The sequence below is a fragment of the Delphinus delphis genome, chromosome 15 (genome assembly GCF_949987515.2).
Source record: "Delphinus delphis chromosome 15, mDelDel1.2, whole genome shotgun sequence".
NCBI classification, from domain to species: Eukaryota; Metazoa; Chordata; class Mammalia; order Artiodactyla; family Delphinidae; genus Delphinus; species Delphinus delphis.
This window is the reverse complement of record NC_082697.1, coordinates 6,638,840-6,657,359: the sequence shown is the minus strand read 5'-3', so window position 1 is coordinate 6,657,359 and position 18,520 is coordinate 6,638,840.

The window sequence follows — 18,520 nt, the reverse complement described above, 5'->3', positions numbered from 1 at the left end:
TCCAACACTATTTTCTGTAAGCCTCATCGTTGTGTAGTTTTATTGTTTTTGTTTTTTTTTTTAATTTATTTATTTTTGGCTGCATTGGGTCTTCGTTGCTGCATGCAGGCCTTCTTTAGCTGCTGCCAGCGGGGGCTACTCTTCATTGCGGTGCGTGGTCTTCTCATTGCAGTGGCTTCTCTTGCTGTGGAGCACGGGCTCTAGGCATATGGTCTTCAGTAGCTGTGGCTCGCGGGCTCTAGAGCACATGCTCGGCAGTTGCGGCGCACAGGCTTAGTTGCTCTGCGGCATGTGACCAGGGCCCAGACCATGGCTCGAACCTGTATCCCCTGCCTTGGCAGGCAGATTCTTAACCACTGTGCCACCAGGGAAGCCCCATCATTGTTCTTGATACACGTACAAATCACAGATACACCTGCCACTCCCCTCCAAAGTGTTTGGATTCATTAGGTCTGACGGGGGGCCAGATAATATGCATTTTTTGGTAAGTACCACAGACAATCCTTACGCAGCTAATGCATAACTTCTACTTGAGAAACTGGTATCAGCCTTTTTAAAATCCTCGCACATGTTGGCAAACTGTCAGGAAGATAATTTTTATTTCCTAAGCAGTATATGATCACACCTGTTAAGATTATCTTTTTAAAGTCCTGTGCTGATTTAATATGGAATAAATGGAATGTGTTGCTCTTTAATTTAGAATGGGTTTTTTTTTTGAATTTTATTTATTTTTTATAAAGCAGGTTCTAATTATCTATTTTATACATATTAGTGTACATACGTCAATCCCAATCTCCCAGTTCATACCACCACCATCACCCCCACGCCGTTTGCCCCCCTTGGTGTCCATACGTTTGTTCTCTACATCTGTGTCTCTGTTTCTGCCTTGCAAACCAGTTCATCTGTACCATTGTTCTAGTTTCCACATATATGTGTTAATATATGATATTTGCTTTTCTCTTTCAGACTTACTTCACTCTGTATGACAGTCTTTAGATTCATCCACGTCTCTACAAATGACCCAATTTTGTTCCTTTTTATGGCTGAGTAATATTCCATTGTATACATGTAGAACATCTTCTTTATCCATTTGTCTGTTGATGGGCATTTAGGTTGCTTCCATGACCTGGCTATTGTAAATAGTGCTGCAGTGAACATTGCGGTGCATATGTCTTTTTGAATTATGGTTTTCTCTGGGTATATGCCCAGTAGTGGGATTGCTGGGTCATATGGTAGTTCTATTTTTAGTTCTTTAAGGAACCTCCATACTGTTCTCCATAGTGGCTGTATCAATTTACATTCCCACCAACAGTGCAAGAGGGTTCCCTTTTCTCCACACCTTCTCCAGCATTTGTTGTTTGTAGATTTTCTGATGATGCCCATTCTAACTGGTGTGAGGTGATACCTCAATGCAGTTTTGATTTGCATTTCTCTAATAATTAGTGATGTTGAGCAGCTTTTCATGTGTTTCTTGGCCATCTGTATGTCTTCTTTGTAGAAATGTCTATTTAGGTCTTCTTCCCATTTTTTGATTGGGTTGTCTTTTTTTTTAATATTGAGCTGCACGAGCTGTTTATATATTTTGGACATTAATCCTTTGTCCATTGATTCGTTTGCAAATATTTTCTACCATTCTGAGGGTTGTCTTTTCATCTTGTTTGTAGTTTCCTTTGCTTTGCAAAAGCTTTTAAGTTTCATTAGATCCCATTTGTTTATTTTTCTTTTTATTTCCATTACTCTAGGAGGTGGATCAAAAAAATTTTGCTGTGATTTATGTCAAGGAGTGCTCTTCCTATGCTTTCCTCTAAGAGTTTTATAGTGTCTGGCCTTACATTTAGGTCTCTAATCCATTTTGCGTTTATTTTTGTGTACGGTGTTAGGGAGTGTTCTAATTTCATTCTTTTTCATGTAGCTGTCCAGTTTTCCCAGCACCACTTATTGAAGAGACTGTCTTTTCTCCATTGTATATCCTTGCCTCCTTTGTCATGGATTAGTTGACCATAGGTGCATGGGTTTATCTCTGGGCTTTCTATCCTGTTCCATTAATCTATATTTCTGTTTTTGTGCCAGTGCCATATTTTCTTGATTACTGTAGCTTTGTAGTATAGTCTGAAGTTGGGGAGTCTGATTCCTCCAGCTCCGTTTTTTTCCCTCAAGACTGCTTTGGCTATTTGGGGTCTTTTGTGTCTCCATACAAATTTTAAGATTTTTTTGTTCTAGTTCTGTAAAAAATGCCACTGGTAATTAGATAGGGATTGCACTGAATCTGTAGATTGCTTTGGGTAGTATAATCATTTTCACAATATTGATTCTTCCAATCCAAGAACATGGTATATCTCTCCATCTGTTTGTGTCATCTTTGATTTCTTTCATCAGTGTCTTATAGTTTTCTGAGTACAGGTCTTTTACCTCCTTAGGTAGGTTTATTCCTAGGTATTTTATTCTTTTTGCTGCAATGGTGAATGGGATTGTTACCTTAATTTCTCTTTCTGATCTTTCTTTATTAGTGTATAGGAATGCAAGAGATTTCTGTGCATTAATTTTGCATCCTGCAAATTTACCAAATTCATTGATTAGCTCTAGTAGCTTTCTTGTGGCATCTTTGGGATTCTCTATGTATAGTATCATGTCATCTGCAAACAGTGACTGTTTTACTTTTTCTTTTCCAATTTGTATTCCTTTTATTTCTTTTTCTTCTCTGATTGCTGTGGCTAAGACTTCCAAAAGCATGTTGAATAATAGTGGTGAGAGTGGATATCCTTGTTTTCTTCCTGATCTTAGAGGAAATGCTTTCAGTTTTTCACCATTGAGAATGATGTTTGCTGTGGGTTTGTCATATATGGCCTTTATTATGTTGAGGTAGGTTCCCTCTATGCCCCCTTTCTGGAGAGTTTTTATCATAAATGGGTGTTGAATTTTGTCAGAAGCTTTTTCTGCATCTATTGAGATGATCATATGGTTTTATCCTTCAATTTGTTAATATGGTGTATCACACTGATTGATTTGCGTATATTGAAGAATCCTTGCATCCCTGGGATAAATCCCACTTGATCATGGTGTATGATCCTTTTAATGTGTTGTTGCATTCTGTTTGCTAGTAGTTTGTTGAGGATTTTTGCATCTATATTCATAAGTGATATTGGTCTGTAGTTTTCTTTTTTTGTAGTATCTTTGTCTGGTTTTGGTATCAGGGTGATGGTGGCCTCATAGAATGAGTTTGGGAGTGTTCCTTCCTCTGCAATTTTTTGGAAGAGTTTGAGAAGGATGGGTGTTAGCTCTTCTCTAAATGTTTGATAGAATTCACCTGGGAAGCCATCTGGTCCTGGACTTTTGTTTGTTGGAAGATTTTTAATCACACTTTCAATTTCACTACTTGTGATTGGTCTGTCCATATTTTCTATCTCTTCCTGGTTCAATCTTGGAAGGTTATACCTTTCTAAGAATTTGTCCATTTTTTCCAGGTTGTCCACTTCACTGGCATAGAGTTGCTTGTGTTAGTCTCTTAGATTGCTTTGTATTTCTGCAGTATCTGTTGTAACTTCTCCTTTTTCATTTCTAATTTTATTTGAGTCCTCTCCCTCTTTTTCTTGATGAGTCTGGCTAAAGGTTTCTCAATTTTGTTTATCTTCTCAAGGAACCAGCTTTTCGTTTTATTGATCTTTGCTATTGTTTTCTTTGTTTCTATTTCATTTATTTCTGCTCGGATCTTTCCTTCTACTAACTTTCGGTTTTGTTTGCTCTTCTTTTTCTGGTTCCTTTAGGTGTAAGGTTAAATTGTTTATTTGAGATTTTTCTTGTTTCTTGAGGTAGGCTTGTATTGCTATAAACTTCCCTCTTAGAAATTCTTTTGCTGCATCCATAGGTTTTGGATCGTCATGTTTTCATTGTAATTTGTCTCTAGGTATTTTTTTATTTGCTCTTTGATTTCTTCAGTGATCTCTTGGTTATTTAGTAATGAATTGTTTAGCCGCCATGTGTTTTTTACATTTCCTTCCCTGTAATTGATTTCTAATCTCATAGTGTTGTGGTCAGAAAAGATGCTTGATATGATTTCAATTTTCTTAAATTTACCAAGGCTTGATTTGTGACCCAGGATGTGATCTATCCTGGTGAATGTTCCGTGTGCACTTGAGAAGAAAGTGTAATCTGCTGGTTTGGGATGGAATGTCCTATAAATATCAATTAAATCTATCTGGTCTCTTGTGTCATTTAAAGCTTGTGTTTCCTTATCAATTTTCTGTCTGGATGATCTGCCCATTGGTGTAAGTGAGGTCTTAAAGTCGCCCACTATTATTGTGTTACTGTCAATTTCCTCTTTTATAGCTTTTAGCAATTGCCTTATATATTGAGGTGCTCCTATGTTGGGTGCATAAGTATTTATAATTGTTATATCTTCTTCTTCGATTGATCCCTTGATCATTATGTAGTGTCCTTCCTTGTCTCTTGTAACATTCTTTATTTTAGTCTATTTTATCTGATATGAGTATTGCTACTCCAGCTTTCTTTTGATTTCCATTTGCATGGAATATCTTTTTCCATCCCCTCACTTTCAGTCTGTATGTGTCCCTAGGTCTGAAGTGGATCTTTTGAAGACTGCATATATATGGGTGTTATTTTTGTATCCATTCAGTAAGCCTGTGTCTTTTGGTTGCAGCATTTAATCCATTCATGTTTAAGGTAATTATCAATATGTATGCTCCTATTGACATTTTCTTAATTGTTATGGGTTTGTTTTTGTAGGTCCTTTTCTTCTCTTGTGTTTCCCATTTAGACAACTTCCTTTAGCATTTGTTGTAGAGCCGGTTTGGTGGTGCTGAATTCTTTTAGCTTTTGCTTGTCTGTAAAGCTTTTGATTTCTCCATCCAATCTGAATGAGGTCCTTGCCAGGTAGAGTAATCTTGGTTGTAGGTTCCTCCCTTTCATCACTTTCAGTATATCATGCCACTCCCTTCTGGCTTGTAGAGTTTCTGCTGAGAAATCGGCTGTTAACCTTATGGGAGTTCCCTTGTATGTTGTCATTTCTCTTTTGTTGCTTTTAATAATTTTTCTTTGTCTTTAATTTTTGTCAGTTTGATTACTATGTGTCTCAGTGTGTTTCTCCTTGGGTTTATCCTGCCTGGAAGTCTCTGCGCTTCCTGGACTTCAGTGGCTCTTTCCTTTCCCATGTTAGGGAAGTTTCTGACTATAATCTCTTCAAATATTTTCTTGGGTCCTTTCTCTCTCTTCTTCTTCTGAGACCCCTATAACTCAAATGTTGTTGTGTTTAATGTTGTCCCAGAGGTCTCTTAGGCTGTCTTCATTTCTTTTCATTCTTTTTTCTGTATTTTGTTCCACAGCAGTGAATTCCACCATTCTGTCTTCCAGGTCATGTATCCATTCTCCTGCCTCAGTTATTCTGCTATTGATTCCTTCTAAGGTAATTTTCATTTCAGTTATTGTAATTGTTCATCTCTGTTTGCTCTTTAATTCTTCTAGGTGTTTGTTCTTTAATTCTTCTAGGTCTTTGTTAAACATTTCTCGCATCTTCTCGATCTTTCCCTCCATTCTTTTTCCGAGGTCCTGGATCATCTTCACTATCATTATTCTGAATTCTTTTTCTGGAAGGTTTCCTATCTCCACTTCATTTAGTTGTTTTTCTGGGGTTTTATCTTGTTCCTTCATATGGTACAATGTCCTTTGTCTTTTCAGTTTGTCTATCTTTCTGTGAATGTGGTTTTTGTTCCACAGGCTGCAGAACTGTAGTTCTTCTTGGTTCTGCTGTCTGCCCTCTGGTAGATGAGGTTACCCATGAGGCTTGTGCAAGCTTCCTGATGGGAGGGACTGGTGGTGGGTAGAGCTGGGTGTTGCTCTGGTGGGCCTAGAATGTTTTTGATTGCCAGTGCAAAATGAAATTTTTATATATTTTTCTCGTCGTTATGTATATTCTTTTGTAAATTTCTATATGTTTCATAACCTTTGCTCAGTTTTTCATTAAGCTTTTATTTTCTTTACTCATTTATAAGAATTATTTCTATGTAAAATTACTCCTTCGCTGAAAATATATTTCCCAGTTTATTGTTTGAGCTTAATTTTATGGTGTTTATTTCATGTACTACAGAAGTTCTGGGTGTTTATGTAGGCATACCCGTATTATCTTTTGCTAAGCATTCATCAAATCTTCCTTCTGGTTTTCTATGTCATTGTTTTCTGGATTTTTTATGCTTTTATTGTTAGTATTATTGTTTGTTTTTTGTTTTTACTTTAACTCTTTAAACTATCTGGAACTTATTTTCATACATGAAATAGGAAATAAAGTCATTTTTCAAGAGTTTCTGGCATTGCTAGTTAAGTATTTTTCTTTTTTTTACTATTTCTTGCTATTATATGGCACAGCCTTCTCTAACATTATATCTTGTCACTTTCTCATAAGGGGTGATATTGGGAGGAGTTGTATAATATTCAGAGTTTACTGATTACTGATGCTAATTCCCTTACCCTTCTTTTCCTGAGGAACACTAGTGGGAGATAGACCTTAACCTGAGTTAGTGTCATGTCCCTTTAACATGCATTACAATACATTTTCAACTTAAAAGAACAACAGATTTTCTTTGAAAAAGAAAATATCTCCTTCCCAAATACATTTTTAGAGGTTGCCACTTGGAATTCATTTGCACAACCTTCAAATATGTCAAATACTGACAAAATGTCACATGCTCATGCTGCAGCTGTTATCAGGTTATTTCAAGATTTTTATTAGCACAGCAGGATTACTGGTATCTATGGGATCCATACATAAATGCATATGATCCGTATGTATTAGGGAAATATTTCGAATCAGTAGTTGTTTATTTCCTCTTATTTTTTAACCTGAAAGCCGTCCTACCATTAAAACTGAACCCAGTCTGGAGTAGATTTCCCCAAAAAAGGCAGGACATAAAAGAACCCAACAAAAACGAAGTCTAGGGACTTCCCTGGTGACGCAGTAGTTAAGAATCTGCCTGCCAATGCAGGGGACACAGGTTCAAGCCCTGGTCTGGGAAGATCCCACATGCCACAGAGCAACTAAGCCCGTGCGCCACAACTACTGAGCCTGCACTCTAGAGCCCGCAAGCCACAACTACTGAGCCCGCGTGCCACAACTACTGAAGCCCGCACACCTAGAGCCCGTGCTCCACAACAAGAAAAGCTACCACAATGAGAAGCCCGTGCACCAAAACGAAGAGTAGGCCGTGCTCAACGCAACTAGAGAAAGCCCACGCACAGCAACGAAGACCCAACGAAGCCAAAAAAATTAATTAATTTAAAAAAAAAAAGAAGTCCAGAAAACCCTGTCCTTTGATTGCAAGAACTGAACAGTAGAAAAGATTTCTTTCTCTTTCTAAAAAAAATTTCAAAGGTTTAGTTGTATCTCAAAGTAGGGTTTATAACAGATAATAGAACTTTTCCACCACACAGGGTGGAAATGACAACCCTCTCTGGGCATGGGTGGAGAATCGAAGGGAAAAGATAACTTTCAGGTGTATGTTGGGTCCCTACCACATGTACATGTCCTGTATCCCAACCAAAGCCCAGCCTTGGCAGGGAGATGGCAGAAATCACAGAGAAGTTATACAAAGTGGAGAGGTTTGACCTCTTTTCCCATATAGAGCCCAGGTAGCCTGAAGAACCCTTCATGAGCTTGCTGCTCTCATCCAGCCACGCACCGAGTGGCAGAGCGGCAGTGGTTGTGTGAGAAGCTAACGGCAAACAGCCTGAGCCTGGTCCCACACAACACTGCAGGCCAAGGGTTGTCACAGTTTTTCTGCAAAGGGTCAAATAGGAAATAGCTTAGACTTTGCAGGCCATACGGTGTGGCTAGTCAACGCTGCCCCTGTCACAGGAAAGTAGCCGTGGACAACATGTAAACCAATGGGTGTGGTTACGTTCCAATAACATTTTAGTATTTGAAATTTGAATTTCAAATTTATGACATTTGAATTTCATATGATATTTGTATATCATAAATACTATTCTTCTTTTAATCCTTTTTCAACTATTGACAAATAGAGACTTCATTCCCAACTCATAAACCAGACAAAAACTGCGGCCAGCGGGTCATGGTTTGCCAAGCCCTGCTCTAGACCCCAGCGTGGCAGAGCAGAACATCTAAATGCTTCTAATGCCCAAGGATGGATGAAGAAAGCGATGAGGGAGTGGGGGAACTAGCTGACTTTCAGTTATGACGAGTGGATGCTTCAAATGGTCCAGCATTGACTACAGAAGCAGAAAAGCATGAAAGGACTACAGGCACCAGTGGTGGGTCCAGTAGTGACGAGCCAAGACTTGGAAGCTGGGTGGGATGAGGAGAGAGTTGCGACAGGGACCATAAGCCTTTCCCCAGAGGCCAGGGTAGCACATACACCTATATACTCACATCCCCTCCCACACACACCCTTGACGTCAGGTCAGCCCAGAGAGAAGGTAATAATCATATGTGTGTGGACTCTGACTAAGTTTTATACCAGAAGAGACTGATTTCCTTTAATTTGTCAAGCTTAAGTTTTCTACTATCAAAATAAATAAGGGCTTAAGGGTTGAATAAGTAACATTTATAAAGAAAAAAAGAAAGCAACATGTTTCAACACCTGAATTGTATGATATGTGAATATTCTTAAGTCCACAGGTGGGTCCAATCTGATGCTTAAGATAGGTTGTTTTTCTACTTTCAAGGAAAACAAAATTTTTTTAATACAATTAAAAGAGCACAGCCAAAAACTTGTCCCTTGATTTGAAATGGTCCATTCATCACATATCTAATATTTAGGTCTATTTCTCCAATTTTTTATCTTGTCCATTCATCTCTACAGAGCCTCTTGGTTCACAAGCACTATGTGTAAATTGCTATCACTTTCTAAGCATTTAAATAACTACTAACAAAGTCCCACCTAGCTATGCTTCTTTTTAAAAAAGCCTCATCAAGCTTCTTCATCATTTATTCTTTCAAATGAACATGAGATTCTACTCTGTCAACTAAATTGGAAAAAAATGAATTCCTCTGGGATTTTGATTAAAATTGTTTAAGGCTGCAAATTAATCTAAGAAGATGCCATACCTTTAGAAAACTAACATTTACCATTCAGAAATATGGTTTGCTGTATCATAGGTTAAGTATTTATGTCTCCATAAGTTTTTCCATTTTCTTTAAGTATACTTTTCTGGGAATTCCCTGGCGGTCCTGTAGTTAGGACGCCACGCTTCCATTGATCCCTGGTCTGGTCGGGAAACTAAGATCCCACAAGCCGCACAGCGCTGCCAAAAAAAAAAAGGGAAGCAGCCGCATAGCACAGGGAGATCAGCTCGGTGCTTTGTGACTGCCTGGAGGGGTGGGATAGGGAGGGTGGGAGGGAGGGAGACGCAAGCGGGAAGAGATATGGGAACATATGTATATATATAACTGATTCATTTTGTTGTGAAGCTGAAACTAACATACCATTGTAAAGCAATTATACTCCAATAAAGATGTTAAAATGAAAAAAAAAATACATCTTTCTTTTAGGTTTTTTTTTGGAAGGGAGCAGTTTATTGCTAATGCAAATTTAATGTTTTATTATATATGACTGTTATATATAAAGATACTGATTTATGTGTAATTACTTTATATATAATTCTTTTTACAAAACACTCCTAATTCTTCCAATAATTTTCAGCTAATCTGAAGTTCTCCAGTTAGACAAACTTACTATCTGCAAACAATAATAATTTACCTAATTTTTTTGAAGTTGTACAAGAGATAAAAGTACATAGTTCACTGAAAAGGACGCAAATGACCCTTGAAGGTCTGGGGAATAAAAGGTGAACTTTGGCCATGATAATGAGCTCATTTGTTATGCTACCACTCACTCTTCACCTATCAGGCAAAAATTCAAAAATTGGCAACACGTTCTATTGGTGAGACTGTGGGAAAGAGGCTCTTTCGAGTGTTGATGGTGAGACTGTAAATGAGTCAATCCCTACAGAGAGGAATTTGGCAATATCCAGAAAGGATAATACAAATTTACCCTTTGACCCAGATATCCCGTTTCTTAGAACTGATCTCAGATATACTGCCAAAACTATGAAAAGGACATGCAAATATATATATATATATATGCACAAGGCTCTACATTGCTTTTCTTCTTAGAAGTTTTTAAAAATATTACTTATCAATTAGTTTAACAATCTCTGGGACTTCCCTGGTGGCACAGTGGTTAAGAATCCACCTGCCAATGCAGGGGACATGGGTTCGAGCCCTGGTCCGGCAAGACCCCACATGCCACGGAGCAGCTGAGCCTGTGTGCCACAACTACTGAGCCTGTGCTCTGGAGCCCACGAGCCACAACTGCTGAGCCCGTGTGCCATAGCTATTGAAACTCACATGCCTAGAGCCCATGCTCTGCCACAAAAGAAGCCACCACAATGAGAAGCCTGCACACTGCAATGAAGAGTAGCCCCTGTTCACCGCAACTAGAGAAAGCCTGCACGCAGCAACCATGACCCAATGCAGCCAAAAATAAATAAATAATAATAAAAATCTAATCTTCTTTCTTAATAATAAAAGCATTCAAAGAACTAAATCATTCTCTAAAAATAGCTTTAGCCATGCTCCCCTAAATTTTTAACTCTTGCTTTATTGTTCTTACTTTGTCCAAAGTCTTCAATTTCTTTAATAGGCTTTTCTTCATTTTGGGTAACCTGTTTATTTGAAAGTCTTCGATCTTGAAAGATTATTTCTTTATCCTTGAAATTCAAATATTTTATTCATATTTGTCTAAATGCTCTCATTTATTTCAGCATAATAACTGTGGATCCTTTTTTTGAGTTGTAGATTTTGTGACTTTTTAGCTTAGTGAAGTTTCTTTCTTTTATGTCTGATACTTATGCCTGTGTTTTCTTTTCCCACAATTCCCGTTTTACAGATTTCCCGGAGCTATCCTCTCATTTTGCCCACTCATCATTTTTAACTATTCCTTCTATTCAGAATTATGGGTGAATTTCTTGATTTTCCTTCTCTGAGACAAATTCTACTTTTTGCAGCATCCATTCTGCAGTTCCTCACCTCCATCAAATTCAATCATTACTTAAATTCCCATGCAGACATTCCCAGCAGAGATCATCCCTTCTCCCTGCTTATTCCAACTGTGTAAACACACCGTTCTAGTGAATCTTCTTGATAACACATTTCTAACAAATCTCTGAAGAAAGGAAAAACGATCAGAGAAGAGGCTTGCAAGAGTGAGAAAAGCAAAGCAAGAAAACACCAAGATAATGACTGGTTGTGATTAATTGATCGTGATTAGTTAAGTCCAACTCTAGAATCTTATTTCAAGTCATTTTTACTTTTAGTCATTACGGTGTGTTGTTGATACCCCAATAGACTTCAAACCTTTAGCTAAGATATACTAGAAGAACTCAGCTCAAAGGAAAGGTATGGACTCTCTCTTCATTGAAATGGGGAGGGGCATTTTAACTTTAGGCTTTTAATCAAGACCCATTATATTTGTATTGAGGTCAATATTTTCCCTAACTATTGATAAAATGCATGCATACAAATAACCTCCACTTTTCTCATTCTTATGAACTTGAACTGCATTAGTTTTGCCAATGGGAGTGTGCAACCTACTTTGAAATTCAATTATATACCCTTTTTATTCTCTCATAAGGTCTGTAGTTTTTTTGTCTCAATTCATGTAAAATGCAATAAACTCAATTGTAAAACACAGGTAAAAATACAGACAAAGCATTTTTAGATATTATTATAGATATTATATAAAATATCAAGTTAAAAGTGAAATTATTTTATTGTAGTCTTGGGATGAAGTCTTGACAAGTATTCAATAGTCCAGATGTAACTGTATCCTCAAGATCTTCCTTACCTACAAAACAAAATGTGAGGGACTTCCCTGGTGGCACAGCGGTTAAGAATTTGCCTGCCAATGCAGGGACACGGGTTCGAGCCCTGGTCCAGGAAGATCCCTCATGCTGCGGAGCAACTAAGCCCGTGTGCCACAACTACTGAGCCTGTGCTCTAGAGCCCAAAAGCCACAACTACTGAGCCCACATGCCACAACTACTGAAGCCCGTGCACCTAGAGCCCGTGCTCCACAACAAGAGAAGCCACTGCAATGAGAAGTCCACGCACCGCAACAAACAGAAGCCCCTGCTAGCCGCAACTGCAGAGAGCCTGCACGCAGCAACAAAGACCAAACACAGCCAAAAATAAATAAATCTATTAAAAAAAAATGTGAAATCTTCGGTTGTTTAATAGGGAGAGCACATATCCCATGGGGATATGTTTTTTCTTCTGTTATTTACCAGGGCTGGGGGAGAGGGGACAATGACGGCAGAGATTTTGTTTTCATCTAAGACATTATCCATAAAACAATAGGCTTACATGCCCTCTGAGTAAAAACATGTAACTTCACACTGGCCCTGTATTTTAATAAGAAATGAACTGGCATTTTCTCCTGTCAGCTAATGAAGCAACTGGGAACTACTGTAGAATGAAAAATGGATGATTAACAGCTTTCTCTGGCATCAGAGAAGCTCTGCCCATCTCTTAGTGATGAGTTGGCGATTTCTTATTTGGGAAGCCTGTTTTGAATGCTCAGAGGTGGGGGGCATGGAGAATTACAAGTTATTGTGTGAAGGGTGTTATTGTTATTATTAATTTTACTCTACAGATGTAAAGGCAAATGCCAGCAGCGTGGAAAAATCCTGTCTCAGCTCAAGGTAACCATTCCCTTTCATATCGTGAGAATATTTCTATCAAATTCTTGGTGCAGCAAGAAACTTAGAAAGTTTAAAACTTGGCAACTGAGATGAAGCAGAGGAATTGGACTCCAAGGAACAGAACAGCCATTGTTCTAGATTGAATCTTGTCTCCAGAGTTAGGTAATTGAATGTGATAAAGATTTTACCAGCCATGCTAAATAAATTGTGAGATAACACAATGGATTGCAAACCAGTCATTAAAAATCATCATGTAGACAATACAATGTAATGTTTAAGGTCATAGACACTGATACCAAATAGACCAGCGTTCAAGTCCCCATCCTACCATTTATTAGCTATATTACCTTGCTAATTTAGCTATATTACAAAACAAAACAAAAAAAAACCCTTATTAAATGAATGAAAAAATACTTAATAGATGTTTTTTCTTATCAAACTAAGTTTTGCGTTGGAAATATACACATGCTATTACTGAGTTTAAAAACATCAGTTTGCAGAACCACGTATAAAGTATGATCTCATTTACATGAAGTCCCCACATGCTTCTCTACGTGGCTTGTGCACACGAGCTATACAGAAGGGTGTTCTGAAAACGAAATCAAATGTTATTTCCATGCCATGGTATTTCCAGGGCTTATCACTCTTTGCTTTGTATTTTTCTTTGTACGTCAGCTTACAGAAACTATTAAGTTGTACGTAAAATCAATATTCACCAGATAGGTTTCAACATTTATCCAGATAGATGAGGCTGACATCTTACGGGAGAAAAAGATTAGGAAGAAAAGGACATCAGGAACAATTTATCTTTAGAGACCCTTTCCAAAGATGAAAGGTACAAAGGAACGGTCTCTCTGCTCACCGGGGCACAAAGGAAACTGTCTCACCATTCTTGTGCTACCATACAACTGTCTGTCGAAGAGTTTAAGACTTCCCACGAAATAAAGAAAAGTTTATTACCCATTTCAAAGGACCTCTCAGAGGACCTCTGTTACTTCATAGCTGGAGAAATTTAAACAAGAGGAATGAGGGGAGATCGGTTCCTCTTTGGATTCTTGTCAAACTACACTCTCACTAACTAACTTATTCACAAAGGGAATTCACAAGTGTGATCTCATGACACAGGAAAAATCTATCACCTCAACTGAGATCCATGGTGAAACTTCCTGCATTATATTCATGTCCATAAAGTAATTCATTATAATTCATGTGATGGTGAAACATCCCCAGGAGTCTGGTTTTGGATTTGGTTTGGAAGCTTAAGATAGATCCAGGAAGGCATTAGGGGAAAATATTGGGAAAGAAAAATTTAGGGCTGGCATTTCCTGGTCTGTGACACGGAGGGAGTTGGCCACCACCTGAGGCTTCACGTCCCTTTACTCTGTCAGTCATCTTCCATGAGCAAAGGTTAAGTTAATGGGGACAATCAGAGGGGTAGTATCATCCCAGCTGACCCCTATGACTTGCTTTCCCTGTTCTGTTTTCCATTACACCGTGGAAAACAAAACAAACAAACCAAAATCCCTAGAAACAATAGCTTTTCATAATAGTAAAATATGTGTACGTGTGTGCAAATGTACCAGTACCCAGCAAAGAATACATAAAGCCTGGAAACTCAAACAGTTTGGCAAATGAAAGGGCTTAGTAGCAAGAATCGTCTTGCCCAAAACTACAGCCATGTTTAGTTGTAACTTAAACTTCATTAAAATTCTTTAGTTGTACTAACCACGTTCTAAGAGTTCAGCTACCTCATGTGGCTAGTAGTTACTGTGTTGGACGGCACAAAAATAGAACACTTCCATTATTGTAGAAAGTTCTATGGAACAGTACTGGGTGACAGGCTGTAATATACTCTTTTGACCTTTTAAGTTTTGTACTATGTGCATGTATTGCTTATTCAACAATTAAAATTATTACACATTTTTAATTTTTAAAGTAACAGTTTTTAACTGTTTTATGTAATTTGTACTGGAAAGTTCAAAAGGACTTTTCCATTTTTCATTACGGGCTGCTAGGATCACAAACTCATAACACCCTTCAATGGCCAAATTCAGAAATCCTACTATATAGGCTGTTCTCCCTAGAGCAGATATAACAATTAAAACACAATTTAAGGCACGTATTAATTATAACTGTGAAGTTTTCAAAGCCCTGCTAATCACAAAAGCTAATCACAAATTGCTCTTTTAAAATTGGTTTTCACTCCCAGCTACAGAATTCATATCACAGACAGAAGGTATAATGAGACAAGTGTCAGATGGTCCATACTGAACCTCCTAGTCCAGCTGTGCACAGCAGGGCTGGAGGAGCGACACGCACAGGCAGAAATGGCATTTGAAGTTTTGGTCTTTGTCAGCACTTACAGGAGCCCCAAAATCGGAACCTTGTGAGATTCTTTCATACTGTTTATCTTTGGGGGAAATGATATACTTAGGAATAATTTATTCAAAGAAATATATTGAATGCTTGCTATGTGTGAGTTTCTGTTCCAGGCCCTGGAAATGTAGCAGTTGAAGTCCCTGGCCTCAAGCTGCTTACTTTCTAAGCTACTTGACAGTCAATAAAACAATAAGTGAAATAATAATAATAGACACATAAGTAAAAGCGTGTCAGATGGAGGGGACTGAGTGTGTCGATGGAGGCGTGCTAATCTACACAGGGTGACGGCTGCAGGCAGAATAACAGTCCCCCAAAGATGCCCAGGGCCTAATCCCAGAAAACTGCAAATATGTTACCTGATATGGCAAAAGAGACTTTGCAGATGTGATTAAATTAAGGATCTTATGATTGGGAGGTTTCCCTGGAGTATCTGGACAGGCCTTCTGTAATCACAGGTGCCCTTCTAAGAGGCAGAGGAGAGGTAGTGATGGAGGCAGACGTTGGACTGATGTGATCACTGGCTGCAAGGGGACCGTACGCCAAGGAGTGGGCAGCCTCCCGGAAGCTGGAGAAGGCAGGCAAACGGATTTTCCCCTAGAGCCTCCAGAAGACAAATACCTGCCGACACCTTGATTTTATCCCAGTGAAAAGCATTTTGGACTCTGACCTCCCGAACTGTAAGATGGTAAATTTGTGTGTAAGATGGTAAATTTGTGTTGTTTAGGTCACTAGGTTTGTGATGATGTGTCACAGCAGAAGAGGAAATAAATATGGTGGCCATGGACGGCCTCACTGACAATTTGACATTTGGACAGAGATCTAGGGAGGGGAGGGGCGAGTCACGTGGGTCATCTGAGGGACACACATTCCAGGCAGGGAAGCGGCAATTGCAAATTCCCCGAGGCAGGGGCAGGGCTGCCACGTGCAGCTGAGTAGAGTCACGGGGGAGGGGATGCAGTGGAAGGTGAAGCCGAGGTGGCTGGCAGAAGGGGGCGGTCGCAGGTCAGTCAGGCTGGGTGGGTGTGAGGGCTCTGATTTACACCCTGAGTGAGATGGGGAGTCATTCGAGGGTTTTCAAACAGAGATGACAGGATGGAGTTTGTACTTTATAAGGGTTACCCTGGTGGCTGCTGAGCTTAGACTGCAGGGAGGCAAAGGCAGAAGCAGGGAGACCAGCTAGGAAGCTCTTCTAATAATCCAGGTGAAGGACTGGGGTTAGACCTCGACGCTCTCACTGCCGTGGCCCCGGGTTCAATCCCTGGTTGGGGAACTAAGATCCCGCCAAGCTGAGCAGCGCGGCCAAAAAAAAGAATTAAATATTAAAAAAAATAATCCAGGTGAGAAGTAATGATGACTTGGTCCAAGGCAGTGAGAAGCGTGGGTTTCCAGGTGTGTTTTACAAAGATCATTTTCGTTGTGAGGTTGGAGAGAGACTGTAGACAGGGCAAGTGAAAGAGCAGCGAGACAGCTGGGAAATTACTGCCGTAGTTTAGGCAAGAAATTGCAGTCACTTGGACCTCCAGCCAAGACGAGGTGGTTGACACTGAAATCTGTTTTCAGGGTAGGACGGAGAGAATCTTCTGACATCTGGTAAGAATGAAAGTTATCCAGGGAGAAAGCTGCCACCCACAGCGATGTCTTTTCCTTTCTCCCTTTCTGCCATCCTCAGCCCCAGGCAGCCTAACTATTCTCCCTGACAGGCTCACTTTCCAGATCCATCTGAACAATTTACAAGATTATTTATAACAAGGAAAGAAAAAGCATGGATAATTAAAATCAAGTCAGGTCCTCAAATGATCTCTTACACCGTGATCTTCAATCTCCTTTTCCCATCAACTTTTTCATCAATACTATGTAAGAACAAGGTTACAAGAGGCTGGGGGTGGAGCCAGCGCTAGAAGAGAAAGTCTCCAAGGTGAATAAGTTATTTATTTGGCCCAGGCATTCCAAGCGTGGGTTCCTACATGCCTAAGAGATCATGGGATCATGTGAACTACTTGCATTATTTCAAAACTCTTTTCAGAAACTTTACATAGAAGTAGAATGTTGCATCGGTGATGATATATTAACTGTCTAGTTTTGGTGACTTCATAGCCACCCTGTGGGGTCCAAATTATACTAGTCAGTAAGCAATGAACAAAAACAGGAAAATCAGTGACTACTTAAGAAATGCAATTTGTTTGAAAATAATCTTTAAAACCATAGGAACTGTAAGAAGATAATACAGAGGGTGTCTAGAGGAAAACTTCGGGACTGATGGAGTTCGTTCTTTTTGGCTCAGGTGATTAGCCCAAAGTCGATGCCCGTCTCCCACCCACTGATCCGTTGTAGTGGACAATTGTGATTTGCCTGACCAGACTCACTCTCTCACCTCCTGATTACAACTTCCTAATGTTCCTTAAGGAATCACTTCTCTCTACTCTCTACCACAAGGTCCAGGTCGAGATGAGTTTTCTCCCCAGCCAACCTCCAGGGTGCACATGTGATGCACACCTGTCCAATCAGAGCATCACATTCTCCCAGCCACTATGACTGGCTCAGGGATGAGCATGTGACTCACTCAGAGATGAACCTGGGACTTTTACTTGGAAGACCAAGGACAGAAGGACTTTTCTCCACCTCTAGGTTTGTTGAGAAGTTAGGATGCAAAAGCCTGGAGCTGTTGACTCCATCCTGCCCCCATGAGGGAGAGTCTGCTTGAAAAGGAACCAGCATAGAGGTGCTCAAAAATGAAAGACAGAGAAAACAGTCAGAGCCCTGAGCTTTCGCTCGATCACCAATAATTGAAAGAGGACTGACTAGTACTAAGAATTAAATGACCGGTTTGGGGTCCTATTTCTTTAACTTACTTGCTATGGAGTAAGCCACTTAGTCTTGGCAATCACATAAAAACTAATTTATGACCAAGGTTGTTGAGAGAAATAATTAAGAAAAGTCTCTGAGAGTAATTGGAAATGTATAAACATACTACCCAGAAACAAAAATGCAAACTGAAGTTATTACTGGGTGCTATTTTCCCTGCCCATTATCTAATGAAGGCAAGGAGTGAAATGACTGAATGGTAAGAGTCAGCAAAGCGAGGCCCATTAATAGTTGAGAATTGTTGACTGTAAATAATTATTCTGCTATTAAAACTTTAGAGGAGACTCTGTTTGATTCATGTTCTCTAAGAGATGTGTGTCTTCCACCAACACCTTTTACCTCTGTGCACTCCATTCAGCCCAAAAGAAACTCTGGGGTGTGTGTGTGTGTGTGTGTGTGTGTGTGTGTGTGTGTGTGGTGTGTGTGTGTGTGTGTGTGTGGTGTGTGTGTGTGTATTTCTCCCCCCTCCATTAAACCTGAATAGGACACAAGTCATTATGGACTCTCATCCATTATAGGAGTATGGAAGGGAACCTTTCAACATTTGCATATG